Source organism: Meriones unguiculatus (assembly GCF_030254825.1).
Source record: "Meriones unguiculatus strain TT.TT164.6M chromosome Y unlocalized genomic scaffold, Bangor_MerUng_6.1 ChrY_unordered_Scaffold_25, whole genome shotgun sequence".
Classification (NCBI taxonomy): domain Eukaryota; kingdom Metazoa; phylum Chordata; class Mammalia; order Rodentia; family Muridae; genus Meriones; species Meriones unguiculatus.
In genome coordinates, this window is record NW_026843710.1 from 622683 (window position 1) to 637505 (window position 14823).

The window sequence follows — 14823 nt, forward strand, 5'->3', positions numbered from 1 at the left end:
CACAAGCCCAGCCCAGGGCATCATATGGGGTGATGGGTGAGCAGCCAATCAGGGGATGATACGTTATCTCACACCACTCTGGTGCGAGCAGGGCTTATATAAACAGCACCACTTCGGGGCTCGGGGTCTTCCTCCTATCATCATTTGACTGAAATAAAGCTTGCTGCAGAAGGATCCTGCTGTCCGCATGCATTCTTGCTGGCAAGACCACCACGTGACTCGCAACACTTGGTGTCGGAAACCTGCCATCACCGGTGCCAAGGAGACCCCCATTCGCGGGGAGGATTCAGAACTGCATCAGCGAGATAAGTTCTGAGAGGCATGTTTGGTCTTGATTTATCTCATCTTTATGATTGGGGAGAATACAGCCAAATATCTGCTGCTGCAATTAAAGCATGGAAGGCCCTTTCAAAGAAGGGCGGGACTGAGAGCCATTTAACAAAAATTATCCAGGGTCCTCAGGAGTCATTCCCAGAATTTGTGGCCAGAATGACAGACACAGCAGGCAGAATATTTGGAGACCCAGAAAGGGTCCGACCCAGATAGAGCAACTGGTGTATGAGAATGCTTCACCAGAATGCAAGGCAGTCATTACCCCCAGAAAGAGCAAAGGACTGACAGATTGGATAAAAGTTTGCTGAGGACTCAGAGGCCCGCTTACTAACGCCGGCCTGGTGGCAGCCATATTACAAAACAATAACCACCCAAGTTCTGGAAACAATGAAGTTTGTTTTAATTGTGGCAAAATGGGTCATTTAAAAAGAGACTGTCATATGTCTGCGCAAAAGAAAGTTCCTGGACTTTGCCCTAAGTGTAGAAAAGGCAATCACTGGGCTAATGAATGCCGCTCAGTCAGAGATATTCAGGGAGAACTTATACAGCACGACACCCCCTCTGAGGAGAGAGATAAAAATGTTCTAAAAAACGGACTTCAGGGCCCCAGATCTCAGAGCCACAAAAGATATGAGACACAGGCAGACAACGGGAGGGTTTATCCAGCTGTAGAGCAACAAGAGGTTCAGCAGGGTTGGACCACCATTCCACCTCCCAATTTTTATTAATGCCACACATGGGGGTGCAACCTGTCCCAGTAGAGTTTGAAGGCCCCCTGCCTGAAGGAAGTGTCGGTCTTATTTTGGGTCGCTCCTCTCTCACTCTAAGAGGACTTATGGTCCATCCTGGAGTATTAGATCAAGATTTTACTGGACAGCTCCAGGTGCTTTGTTCCTGCCTTCAAGGCGTATTTTCTATTTCTCCTGGAGATAGGATTGCTCAATTGGTCCTCCTCCCAAGCCTTCATGATTGCTTTCCATTTACTGAAACATCAAGGGGTGCAAGAGGGCTTGGTTCCACAGGAACAGATTTTGCTCATTTGGTAGTTGATCTTAAAACTAGACCTACTCTTCAATTACAGATAGAAGGGAAAAGTTTTACTGGTATTTTGGACACAGGGGCTGATAAAAGCATTATCTCTTCCACCTGGTGGCCTAAGGCTTGGCCTGTTACACAATCATCCCACTTCTTACAAGGCCAGCCCTGCGATTAGTTCACATTCTTTGATGTGGCAGGCACCAGAAGGTCAAACCGGAAGCTTCATACCATATGTTCTTCCTCTCCCTGTCAATCTCTGGGGAAGAGATATTTTGCATGATTTAAGATTAGCATTGACCAATGAGTATTCGCAACAAGCAGTTGATATAATGAAAAGGATGGGTTATAAGGAAGGAAAAGGCCTTGGTAAACAGGAACAAGGGAGATTACACCCAATTTCACAGGAAAGTAATACAGGGAAAAAAGGCTTGGATTTTCATTAGCTGCCATAAGGGTTCCATGCCCATATCTTGGCTCACAGAGGAGGCCGTATGGGTTCCTCAATGGTCCCTTTCCTCTGAAAAGCTGGAAGCCGCTACAAGGCTGGTTAAAGAACAGGTACAGCTTGGTCATTTGGAACCATCAGCTTGGTCATTTGGAACCATCTACTTCCCCCTGGAACACACCTATTTTTGTTATTAAAAAGAAGTCTGGAAAATGGAGACTTCTTCATGATTTAAAGGCCATTAATGCACAGATGCAGCTCTTTGGCTCTGTTCAGCAAGGCCTACCTTTACTTTCTGCTTTGCCTAAACAATGGAGAGTCATAATTATAGATATCAAGGATTGCTTCTTCTCCGTTCCTCTGTGTCCACGAGACAGACAGAGATTTGCCTTTACCCTACCTGCTGTTAATCACCATGAGCCAGACAAAAGATATCAATGGAGAGTTTTACCTCAAGCCATAGCTAATAGCCCCACTATGTGTTAATTGTATGTGCAGATGGCTCTTGAACCAGTTAGACAGCAATTTCCTTCCTTGTTGCTGATTCATTATATGGATGATATTCTCTTGTGCCAAGAGGAGTTAGCCATTTTGCAAGATGCGTATCCTTTGTTGCAAAAAACCCTGCAGCAATGGGGATTGCATATTGCCACTGAAAAGGTCCAGATTTCTGAGGTAGGTTCCTTTTTGGGAACGGTCATTTACCCGGACAAAATAGTTCCTCAAAAAAATAGATATTCACAGGGACCATTTGTAGACCTTAAATGATTTTCAAAAATTATTAGGTGATATAAATTGGCTTAGGCTGTTTTTAAAGATTCCTTCTGCTGAATTAAAACCTCTATTTGATATTTTGGAAGGGGATGCTCATATTTCTTCACCCAGAGCCTTAACACCAGCTGTAAGCCATGCCCTGTAGACCCTGATAGGCCTAAGGAAATGGTCAAATGGAAGGATGTCTTGACTGGTCAATGGAAAGGCCCGGATCCTATCTTAATAAGATCCAGGGGAGCTGTCTGTGTTTTCCCACAGGAAGAAAACAATCCATTCTGGGTACCAGAGCACCTCACGCGAAAGCTCGTGGCAGCTGAAGATGATCTTTCAACGAATATACCTGCAACTACTTGAAGAGCTAAGGGTGGTGGTGGTGACCATTAATTCTACTCGAGTGGATTTATCGCTCACAGATGGCTTATTATCCTGGGTTTCTTCCGCCTTTTCTTATTTTAAGGAATGGGTGGGCGTTGGGATGTTTGGTTCTGCCCTGTGCTGTGGTTTAATATTTGTCCTCTGGTTGTTCTGCAAACTCAAAACCCAACAAAAATGTGACAAGGTGGTGATCGTACAGGGGCTAGCTGCTCTTGAGCAAGGCACCTCCCACAATATTTGGTTATCCATGCTGAAAAATTAATGTTTGACAAGGTTGCCTCTGTCTTTGCAGGCACATGCCACAATCTGGATTTACAGCCCTTGCACTCCCTGGGGATCTGTTTCCCATTGCCCGAGGATGGGCGTAAATTACAATTTTTCTCTTGCCAAACTGTGGAGAGCCAGGGTTTGGTTGCCATGGCTCTGGCTTCCGCCCTTCTAAACTGGTAAACAAGTCCTAGAGCGCATGACCATTATGACCGTTGGGCAACTGTCGTCACGAGGCCAGCCCGGGGCGCCATATGGGGTGATGGGTGAGCAGCCAATCAGGGGATTATAGGTCATCTCACAGCACTCTGGTGCAAGCAGGGCTTATATAAACAGCGCCACTTCGGGGCTTGGGGTCTTCCTCCTATCATTGTTTGACTGCAATAAAGCTTGCTGCAGAAGGATTCTGTTGTCAGCGTGTGTTCTTGCTGGCAAGACGATCACGTGGCTCGCAACAGCTGGATATCCACTAGTTTTTGGTTAGGATTCTCTGCTACTTAATGAGTTCCTGGAATGCATGCCTTACAAAGTCAAACTCTGCCCTCCTTTAACGGAATATTTTCTTCATGTTAAAAGTCATTGCTATAGTTGTCAACATATTATTTTTATTGATTATGTGGGAATTTTATATATTATATATTATACTCCTTTTCCATTGCTCCCAGATTCAAATTCCTACCCATTTGTCACAGTAAAATTCTTTACTTTAAAATACATCAGTTGAAGTATGTGTTGTTCATATACTCACTGGAACATCATCCACATCTCAGTGCCAAGTCCCTTGAAGAAAACTGCGTTCATCCCTGCTGCATTCTGGTACCACCCCCAAGAAAAAGCCATAATTCATCACCTTGATCACAGTTATTATTATTATTATTAATTACACTTTATTGATTTTGTATCCCCCCATAAGCCTCTCCCTCCTTCCCTCCCAATCCCACCCTACCTCCCCCTTCTGCATGCATGCTCCTCCCCAGGTCCACTGATATGGGAGGTCCTCCTCTTCTTCCTTCTGATCTTAGTCTATCAAATCACATCAGGAATGGCTGCATTGTCTTCTTCTGTGGCCTAGTAAGGCTGCTCCTCCATCAGGGGGCGGTGATCAAAGAGAAGGCCAATCAGATTATGTCAGAGGCAGTCCCTCTTCCCATCACTATGTAAGCCACTTGGACACTAAACTGCCATGGGCTACATCTGTGCAGGGGTTCTAGGTTATCTCCATGAATAGTCTTTGGTTGGAGTATGAGACTTTGGGAAGTTCCCTATGTTCAAATTTTATTGTTCTGTTGCTCTCCTTGTGGAGTTCCTGTCCTCTCTGTGAGTTGTCCCAGAAGTGAAAAGACACACACGGTATATACTCACTCATATAAATATACAACATAGGATAAACCCACTAAAATCTGTACATCTAAAGAAACTAAGCAAAAGAGAGGACCCTAACTAAAATGCTCAATCCCCATCCTGAAAGACAAAGAGGATGGACATCAGAAGAAGAAGAAAACAGGAAACAACCTAGGAACCTGCTACAGAGGGCTTCTGAAACCCAGAAGAAGAAAACAGGAAACAACCTAGGAACCTGCCACAGAGGGCATCTGAAAACCTCTGCCCTGCCGACTATCAAAACAGATGCTGAGCCTGATGGTCAACTTGTGGGCAGAGTGAATGGAATTTTATATAAGAAGTGGGATCAAATTTATTCTTATATATTTATTATTTTTACATGTTTTTTTTTACATGTTGTTCAAGTAGTATCCCCTCTAATGCCTCCTCCCCTTCTTTTTGCAATCTCACCCACATTTCTCTAGTTCCCTGATAGGAGAGTCTTCATCACCCTTCTACCTGACCCTAGCTTATCAGGTCTTATCTAGGCTGGCAGCAACAGCTTCCTCTGTGTTCTGACTCTCATGGCATTGTTGTTGTGTCCTCAATTCCCTCTACTTATAACACTCTTCCTGCCTCCTTTTCTGCAGGCTTCCCAGAGCTCTGAGGGGAGGGAAAAGTTCATAGGAAAATGCCATTTAGAACTGATTGTTTTAAGGTCTCTCTGTGCATAATATTAGACTGTAGATCTCTGTATGCAATCCTATTTGATGCAGAAGGAAGCATCGCATTGGATACAAGAACATGGCACTGATTTATCATTTGAATGCAGAGAAAAACGTATTTTAACAACAACAACTTGTGTTGCTTGCAAATTCCCATAGGATGTCCTAGTCCAAAAACTCAATTCACTGCTACCCAATCCCCCTAGTGGAAGACTTGTTTGTTCACAATAGACGGCCTATTGGAACTTTATCCCCCATTATTAGTAGTAATAAGTGAACGCATACCATAATTGTCTTTCTACATTTCTACATTTATATACTTCACCCAGGATGATTTTTCCTGATTCCATCCATTTGCCTGAAAATATCATGATATTATTTTCTTACCTGAATAAAAATCTGTTATTTAAATATTTCACATTTTCTCCAATGGAGATTGTCAGTCCTCTTCTTTAGAACTAGAAAGTGACCAGAACTTTCATCATTGTATTAAATGACAAATTATCAAGATAACTATGTTCATTTGGCCTGTAAGTCCCTCCATCTTCTTCCACTTTCTGGTGATTTGAATTGCAATGTCCTCTTGAAGCTCATCTATTTACATGTTGAGTCCCCATTGAGGAACTGTCAAGCCCCTATAGAGGAACTTGTCGAGTCCCCAGTGAGGGAGGAAATATCTGGGAAGGGTTAAGAGGTATGGCCTTCTTAGATAATATAATTCCTATTGGAGTTATATTATAGGAAGGTGTGCTTTGAGGTTGATATGCCTATTAAAATGATCAGACAGAATAGGTCTCTGTCACTTTATATCCCAGTCTCTCTGTTTCTGAATATGTCTACCTAGCACTTTCTTCTCTCTGTCTCTCTCAGTCTCCCTCTCTCTGCCTGCCTCTGTGGTTAAGTATGAAAAGCTCTCAGTTCTGCTGAAGGACTACAACAAGTTATCTGCTTGCTGATGTGACATCATGGATAGTCTCTGGAAAAAATATAAGCAATGACCTAATTAAATGCTTTTTGTTCAAAGAGTTGCCTTGGTCAGGGAGCATTTTCCCAGTAAGTAATTCATTGACTGAAGACATATCTGTACATTTAATAAATAATATTGGAATCTGTGACAATATGAAAGTCACATGTCAAGGACACAGGACTTTACTAATGACCACTTGAGAGAAATATGGGACAGATTAACTGAACTAAGAGTCTTGGACACAGGAACTGTCATCTCTGGATTGTTGGATTGTGTGTTTTCAACAGCTCACACTGAGCCATGTAGGGCTGCTAAGCCTTTCTCGAAAGGCCCTTTTAATGACTGGCTCCTGAAACACTTACTGGCTTTCACCTGTTTCATGACATCATTCTCCCTCTCAGCCAATTGGCACTTAACCCTTGTGATGTCATAATAGCATTGGGATGTCATGATGATTTTGATTGTCAAGATGCTATTTTGATGTCATAGTAGCAATATGATGTCATCATAGCATTGGATATCCTAATATCATTGTGAAGTCTTATTGTTGTGAAGTAATAACAGCTTTTTGATTGCAAAATTCCATTTTTATGTCATAATACAAGCATGTCTATGTACCATTGCAAAGTCATAATAGCATTGTTATGTCATAATAACTTCATGAAATCATAATACCATTGGGATGTCATAATATTATAATGTTATAATAGAATTGTGATATCAAAATACCTTTGTGATGTCATAATAGCACTGTGATTTCCTATCATTGCGATGTCATAATAGCATTGAGATATTATAATTGAATTTTGATGTCCTAAGCCCATTGTAATGTCATAATAGCATTGAGATATCTTAATATCATTGGAAACTCTTATTGTTGTGAAGTAATAATAGAATTCCTTTTTTTGTTTTGTTTAAATTTTTATTTATTTATGCAAAAATGCTTCATCTGAGGTACACATGGATGCCAGAGGAGGACATCAGATCCCAGTATAGATGGCTGTGAGCTGCCATGTGTGTGCTGGGATTTGAACTCAGAACCTCTGGAAGAGCAGCCTGTGTTCTTAACCACTGAGCCATCTCTTCAGCCCTAGAATTCTAATGTCATAATTCCATTGTGATATCATAACACAATCATGGCATAAGTGCATTGTGATTTCTGTCATCAAGCATTGTGATGTCATAATATCAGTGTAATGTCATAATAACATTGTGAAATCATAATGCCATTGGGTTGTCATAACATTGTGATATCATCCTAGTGTTATAATGTCATAACACCTTTGTGATTTAATAGCATTTTGAATTCATATCACTGTAAAGTTATAATAGCATTGAGATAATATAATAGCATTTTGAAGCCATAATATCATTGTGATGTCAAAATAACATTGCAATGTCATATAATTGTAATTATATAAAAGCATTGTGATGTCATAATAGTATTGTGATGTTATAATAGTATTGTGATGTCAGAATAGCATTGTAATGTCATACCGTTATGAAGTCATAATAGCATTTTGATGTCAAAAATTCTGTTGTGATGTCACAGCACAATCTTGATGTATTAATAGCATGGTGATGTCATAATGCCATTTTGAAGTCATAATATCATTGTGATGTCAACATAATTTTGTGATAAAAAAATCCCATTGCTATGTCATACCACAATCATGTCTTAATAGTATTGTGCTGTCAAAATAGTAATTGTATGTCATGATTAATTTTGATGTCATAATGCCATTGTGATATCATAATGGCATTGTGATGACATCATAGTGTTGTTGTATGATCATAACATTCTGATTTCATAATAGAATTGTGATTTCATATCATTATGTTGTCATAATAGCATAGTGATGTCTTAACAGAATTGTGATGTCAAAATTCCATTGTGATGTCATACCACAATCTTCTCATAATAGCACTGTGATGTCCTAATAGCATGATGATGTCATAATACCATTTTGACATCATAATACCACTGAAATGTCTTAATAGCATTGTGATGTCAAAATTCCATTGTGATGTCATATCACAATCATGTCATAATAGCATTGTGATGTCACAATAGCATTGTGATGTCATGACACATTTTGCTGTTATGAGGCCATTATGATGTCATAATAACATTGGAATATCATCATTGCATTGGGATGTCCTAATAACATTGTGCAGTCATACCATTGTGAAGTCATAATAGAATTTTGAATGTAAAATTCCATTGTGATTTCATACCACAACCATGTTGTAATACCATTGTAAATTCATAACATGGTAATGTCATAATGCCATTGTGAAGTCATAATACCACTGTGATGTCATAATCCTTTGTTATGTCATAACATATGAAGTCATAAACGATTGTGATACCATAATACTATTTTGATGTCAAAATTACAATCTGATTTCCTACCACAATCATGTCTTAAAAGCATTGTTCTGTCATAAAAACAATTGAATGTCATGATGAATTTTGATGTCATAATGTGATTGTGATGTCATAATAGCACTGAGATGTCATGACACCATTGTAATGACATAATACCATTATAATGTCATAACAAAATTGTGATATTATAATATAATTGTGATGCCATAATATGATTGGGATGTCATAATACCAGGGTGATGACATAAGAGCACAGGGATATCATGACAAAATTGTGATGACATAAAACTTTTGAGATGTCATAATAAAGTTGTGATCTAATATTTCAATTGTGATGTAATAATAGATTTGTGATGTCAGAATACCATTGTGAAATCAAAATACCATTGTGATGTCATATTAGCATTTTTATGTCATAAAACAATTGTGATGTTGTAATAGCATTGTGATGTCATCATAGCACTGTGATTTCGTAATACCATTGTGAAACAATTATGCCATTGTGATGTCATAAAACCATTTTGATGTCCTATCATTGTGAAGACAGAATAGCATTGTGATGTCATAATAGTATTGTGATGTTATATTAGCATTGGATATCATTATGCCATTGGAATATCATGATACAAATGTTTGGTCATAATATCATTTTGATATCACAATACCTTTGTGATGTTATAGTATCTGGATGTCATACTATTATGATATCTTAATACCATGGTGATATCATAATACCATTGTGATGTCATTATAGCATTGTGATGTCATTATATGATTGAGATGTCAGACAATTTTGATATAATAGACTTTTGAGGTAATAATGCCACTGTTATATCATAATATCCTTGTGATGTTATGAGAGCAATGTGATAATGTAATAGTATTTTTAGGTCATAATGACACTGTGATATCAAAATTGCATTGTGATGTCATACCACAATTATGTCAGAATAGCATTATGATATCATAATTCTATTGTGATGTCATAAAAGCATTGAGATGTCATGACAAGTTTGTGATATCATAATAGCATTGTAATGTTTTAATACCATTGTGAAGTCATAAAAGCATTGTGATGTCATAATACCATTGTAGTATCATAAAACTGTTTTGAAATTATAGTACCATTGGATGTCATACCATTGTGATGTCATAATTGCATTGTTATGTTATATTATTATTTTGCTGTTCTAATTCCATTGTGATATCATACCATATGATGTCCTAATAGCATTCTGATATCATAATTCCATTGTGATTTCATACTATTATTATCATGTCAAAATACCATTGCAATACCATAATAGCATTTTCAGGTCATAATGAAGTTATGTCAAAATTCTATTGTTATGTCACACAAGAATCATTTCATAATAGAATTGTGATGTCATAAAAGCATTTTGCTGTCATAATAGCTTTTGTGATGTCCAAATTCCATAATGATGTCATATAAAAATCATGTCATAATAGCATTTTAACATTATGATGTCATAACACCAGTGTAATGTCATATCATTGTGATGTCATAATTGCATAGGGATCTTGTGACAGCAATGTGATATCATATTATCATTGAGATTGCATAATATTATTGTGATGTCATAATACCAATATGATATCATCATAGCATTGTGTTATTATAATAGCATGGTGACATCATAATGTTATTGTGATATCATAATACAATTGTGATATCATGAGAGCATTGTGATAACATCATAGTATTGTGGTGTTGTAATACCATTTTAATGTCATAGTAGCATTGTGATGATATCAAAGCATTGTGATGAAATAATACTATTGTGATGTCATCATAGCACTGTGATCTCATCATAGCATTTTAATGTCTTCATATCATTGTGAAGTCATCTGGTCATGAAATCATATTAGAATTTTAATGTCATGATTGCATTATAATGTCCTACTATTGTGGTGTCATAAGACCATTGTAATATCATATTACCATTGTGATGTTATGAGAGCTTTGTGATATCATCATAGTATTGTGGTGTCATTTTCATGTTATAATAGAACTGTTGTGTCAATAAACCATTGTGATAAAATAATAGTATTTGGATGTCATCACAGAATTGTGATGTCATCATAGCATTGTAATGTCTTAATACCAGTGTGAAGTCATCAGGTAATGAAATCACAATAGCATTGTGATGTCATGATAGGATTGTGCTCTCATGATAGCATTATGAAAATGTTAGCATTGAGGTGTTATAATAGCATTGGGATGTCATAATACCACAGTGAGATCTTCCCAACATTGTGATATCATGATAGCAATGTGGTGTCATTATACCATTGTGGTATCATCATTGAATTGTGACATCATAGTATTGTCATGTCAAAATATCATTATGATGTCATAATAGCTTTGTGATATCATGTTACCATTTTAATTAAATGATAGTATTGTGATGTCATAATAGCATGTGACATCATAATACTATTCTGAAGTCAGAATACCATTGTGATCTCATAATACCATTGGTATCTTACAATTGTGATGTCATAATGCCATTGGGATATTATAATAGCTTTGGGATGTTATCATAGAATTGATGTCATAATTCCATTATGCTATTGTACCATGTAATGTCATTATTGCATTGTGATATCATCATAGCATTGTGATATCATAATGCCATTGGCATATCATAATATCATTGGGATGTCAAAATTCAATTGTGATGTCATATGACAATCATGTTATAATAGCTTTGTGATGCCTTAATACCATTTGGATGTCATGATGCCATTGTGATGTCATCATAGTATTGTGATGTCCCAATATCATTGTGAAGTCATAATAGCAGTTTGATGTCATAATTACATTGTGATGTCATACTACAATCATGTCATGATTTTATAATAGCATTGTGATGTCTTAATAAATTTGTGAAGTCATACCATTGTAATGTCATAATAGCATTGTGAAGTCCTAACAACATTGTGATAGCATAACAGAATTGTGATGTCGTCATAGCATTGAGACATCCTGTTATCATTGTAAGGTCATACCGTGGTGAAACTATAATAGCAATTTGTTGTGATGATTTTATCGATATGTCATAACACAATCATGTTGTAATTACATTGTGATGTCATCATAATATTGTAATGTCAAAATACCATTGGGAAGTCTTGAAACAATTTTGAGGTCATCATAACATTGCGATGTCCTAGCTCCATTGTGATGTGTAAATAGATTAGGGATATCATTATAGCATAGTGATGTCATTATAACAATGTAATGTCCTCATAGAATTCTGATGTCCTACTATCATTGTGAAATATTACCTTTGTGAAGTCATGATATAATTATGATGTCATAATAGCTTATTGAGGTTATAGCACCACTGTCATGTCATAATAGCATTGTGATGTCATGAAATCATTGTCAAGTCATAACACCATTGGGGTAGCGTAAAAACACTGTGATATCATCATAGCATTATTGTCATCATAGCATTGCAATGTGATAATACCATTGGGATGTGATAACATGTTTTAATAACATTGAGATATAATAGCATTGTGGGGTCAAAATAGAATAGTGATGTCATGATAGCATTGTGATGTCCTGATAGCACTTTGATATCCTAATACCATTTTGAAGTCATCCTGTTTTGATATCACATAGCATTGTGATTTTATAATAGCATTACTTTGTTATAATACCATTGGGATGTCATGACATCATTTTGAGTTCTTCATAGCATTGTGCTATCCTAATACTATTGCAATGTTTAATACCATTGTGGTGTCATAATATCATTTTGATTTCTTCTTCTTTTTTTTTTTTTTCAATGCAGTTTATTCAGGAACCTTGAACAATCTTCTGACCCTGGGGAAAGCCAGCCCACAGCTTAAATAGCTTCTGGGTAGCCAACCCCAGTGTGCCACGTGGGCAATGCAGATAGTTCCACATACACGGAAGCAAGCCAGATCCTCAGCCTTAGCCAAATATGGAGTTGTTTGTGACAGAGAGCACTCACCATTGGGAAGGTGGAAGACGGAAACCAGCTCCATCTTTAAGGCGCGGCATTCCGCAGCTCTCTACAGATGCATCAGGCAAGAGTAGAGGTCTGATCTCTGATATCAGAAATAAATTGGGACTTTGTACCAATGTTCTTAATTGCATTGAGATGTCATACTTTTGTGATGGCATAATAGCATTGTGATTTCACAATTCCCTTGTGATCTCATAAAACTATCTTAATGTAATAGTATTGTGATGTTGTGATAGCATTGTGTTGTCAAAATTGATGTCATACCAAAATCATGTCATTATAGCATTGAGGTGTCATACAATTGTGATATCATAATAGCATTGTGATGTCATAACATTGGGATACCATTATAGCATTGAGATGTCATACCTTTCTGGACTCTGCCAAGACATGGTAAGCAAGTCCTAAATAGTTCCTCCTTCACATATATCTGTCAAACATTATGAGCCAAAAGGCTGAAGATGATGCTCCAACATTACAGAGAGTTGTGGGTGACTGTTCAGGCAACAGATTGTTTCTGTAATTTTTTTTTGGAAGCTGCTAACATGCTCTTCCCATTTACTCTAGTAACTAATTTTATTCCTTCTCAAGTCTCTGTTGGGGTTGAAGACCAAATAGTTAACAGTGCCACAAGAAAACATAAGTTGTTTAGAAGTTAAAAAATGCTTTCATATGGGTAATACCAATAAGGATAAAAGTTAATTTAGGTATAGAACTCTGAACTTGTCAAGATAGATAGGATAATCAGATACTTTCTCCTAAGTTGTTAAATACACATAATAACATAATACAATATCTTTATTGCCAGAATAAAGCAACTTAGCCACAATGTTGAGCAATAGGAGGAGCCTGAGGGCAGGAAATGAGTGGGAGGACAGAGGATGACAGAGCAGAGCTTGGAGAGCAGAGAGGGAGGAGAGATCTTGGAGAAGAATGGAGAGAATAAACCAGACCTAAAATTTCACAGAAAGCTAGTATAATTAGTAAAATCTTATTGTTAGGAAACTCTGAGGGCTTGAGGTTTTAGGAGGGAATAACTATTGACCAGCATTGTGTTCTAAGTTAACAAAATAAACCCTGTCTCTATGTGGTAAATTGGTTACACAGCTACTATGATTAACATCAAGCATTAATAAAAATTAAGCCAACAGTAAATATTAATCATCACCTACAACATACCATGATGAAGCCAGTATACCATTGTGATATCATAACAACATTACGATGTCATATCATTGTGAAGATGAAATAGCATTGTGATGTCTTAATAGCGTTGTGATGTTATAATAAATTAGGAAGTCATATATCATTGGGGTATCATGATATAGCTGCTCTTATGTCATAGGCATATAGCAGGGACCCATTTCTCTGAACTGAAGGCCCAGGTATAACTGTAAACCCCAGAACCCAGAGGGTTCCTCACTGACCACCGAGTAGGAAACAACTTGCTTGATAGAAAGGCTGAGCTATATTCCTCAATCTGGGCAGCTGGTAGCACACAACCCAGAGATGACAGTTCCTGTGTACAAGACTCTTAGTTCAGGAATATTGTCACATATTTCTTTTAAGAGTTGATTAATAAAATCACTTGTATGACAGCAGAGTCGAATTTCGACATTACAATGGTATTATGACGTCACAATGGTATGATGGCATCACAGTGCTATCATGACATCCCAGTGGGGGTTATGACCTCCATATGCTATTATGACATGACAATGATCTTATGACACCACAATGCTACTATGACCATAAAAGATGTTATGACATCACAATTGTATTATGATTGCTCAGTGATATAACATTACAATGCTATAATGATACCACAAAGCTATTATGACACCACAATGATATAGTTACCTAAAAATGACATTATGATATGCCAAAAGTATTATTACTTCACAATGCTATTATGATAGCACAAAGCTATTATGCTATTACAGTTGTGTGACATATAGATGCTATTATGACATCACAATTATATGACATTACAATGGTGTTATGAAACCACAATATTTTTATGAGCATTGATGACATCACAATGCTATTATGATATCACAATAGTATTATGATATGATTTTCTTATGATATAGCAATGGGATTATGACATCAAAATGCTATTATGACTTCACAATAGTATACTATGTATACTATTATATCAT